The following is a 1,924-nucleotide window of genomic DNA, read 5'->3' as shown; positions in this document are numbered from 1 at the left end:
TCCAGGTTTTTATTATTATTTCATACCGGCCCAGTGATCCAATCTAGAGCTTTACTGAAATGACGATTCCCTAGAGTATTCCATTTACTTATATTTATATTTAGAAACTGTGGAAATGAAAACTGCATTGCCGAATTGTGGGAAAACAAGTTAAATGTTCTTGAAATCTTTTTCTAAAATTATGTGCAACCTTAAAAACTCGTGGGCTAGCGAATGATTGTATGTATCCACCAACTCAAATCAGTAAATTTTAATAAGTAGTTCTTGTTAATAGGAATGCCAGCAGTGACCCCATCCGGTATCTTTAAACTGCTACGTGGAAAAAATTTTGTGACTTTGGCATGGTTTTTTCTTATACTTGTTTTTGTTAAAGAAAAACTAATTTTAATTTTGTAGTTAGTTTAAACTTAAATATCCAATTATTTTCTTATTTTAATTCACTGTTTTATTTATTTGATAATTTTGTTGTTTCATTTTTCCGGCAGGTTAAAAATATGACTCGGTTGGCTGGATTCAAAAGTGAACCAACAATGGGATTTAATGGGCATCCATTAGGCTGGAAGCTGCTTTCCTAAAAGTTCGTTCAGTTGTTTTCAAAATTAAAAAACGTTTTTAATAACAAACCCAGATGTCCTAAAAAATTTTCATTTTGTTACGCTCTAAAAACAGCAAATACCAGGTTTTCTTATATTTTTTTGTTTTTACTCCAATTGCGCAGATACGCGGTATAGTGTATATTAATTTTGCGTTTTTTTATTCCGAAATAGTTTATTGTTTCTTTCCTACTTAATCCTTAGTATTCATTCCGGCCACGACCTGCATAAAAAAGTATAAAAACAAGATGTGTATGGAGCGCACGGGCGTCTAAAATTAAACCTCTTTCTGAGTAGAGAGAAGTCTCTCGTGTTTCGGTTTCACTAATTTTAAATCACCCTGGACCCACAATAAAGTTATAACTTAAAAAAATAAGACTTTATTACCTACACACACACAGGCTAATCTCTTTAATTTGGCATCTCATTTTTGAAATACGAAATACCTTACCGTATTATATTATTCAAAAGTATTTTCAAAATTAAACTTTTTAAATCTTTTTCATCTGGCATGCAAATTGTGATACATATCTCGATTACGTTATTGCTTTAAATCCTTAATTTCTCCCATCTTACGAGTACTTATGGGAAAATTTACAACAGGGCAAAAAAGAAGTATCGCTCAAAATCAATAGCGAAAATGTACCCATTTGGAAGCATTTGTATCTAAGCAGCAAACCACTGAGGTCAGATTTTTATCAGCCCGAATATATAGTAATCACGCCTGAAACGCCGGAAAAGTCAATTCGCTACATCTATGCATACACAACATAGAAGAAACGGTAGCGGTAATTTCTGCACACTTAACTCAACTTTTGTATTTATTTGAATTAGGACACTATGGAAGTAAATGAGCGATATATTTTCATAGCCGCTGAAGAAGATGGAAAAAAAAGAAGCCATGATTCTAATAAACCGCCAACTAAGTTAATATCTACCACAAATTCAATGCTAATGAGCTCCAAACGTACTCGCATTATATTTATAGTCTCTTTGTCTGGCTAGCAACTCAACACTTAATTTAGTGATTCAAGAGCCACAGACACGACCAACATAAATTACTTTATGAACTACTCCGTAAATTACTTTTACTAACCAAAAACGAGTATCGAATGTCAACACACAGTAATTCGCTAATCAACAAGATAATTGCTAAAGTTTTCGCGCGCCAACTCTAAATAATTAGGTACACGCACAACATTTCACACGTGCATACATATGTACATACAGACACGGCCGTTGTAGCCGAGTGGCTAGAGGTGCGCGCTACCACTCTATAGGACCAAGTTTCGATCCGTGGATAAGGCAAAACTCCAAAAAAATTTAAGAGA

The sequence above is a fragment of the Rhagoletis pomonella genome, unplaced genomic scaffold (genome assembly GCF_013731165.1).
Source record: "Rhagoletis pomonella isolate Grant_MI unplaced genomic scaffold, Rhpom_1.0 Rhpom_scaffold_00007, whole genome shotgun sequence".
Taxonomy (NCBI): Eukaryota; Metazoa; Arthropoda; class Insecta; order Diptera; family Tephritidae; genus Rhagoletis; species Rhagoletis pomonella.
The sequence above is the reverse complement of the archived record's forward strand: the minus strand, read 5'-3'. Positions refer to the sequence as shown.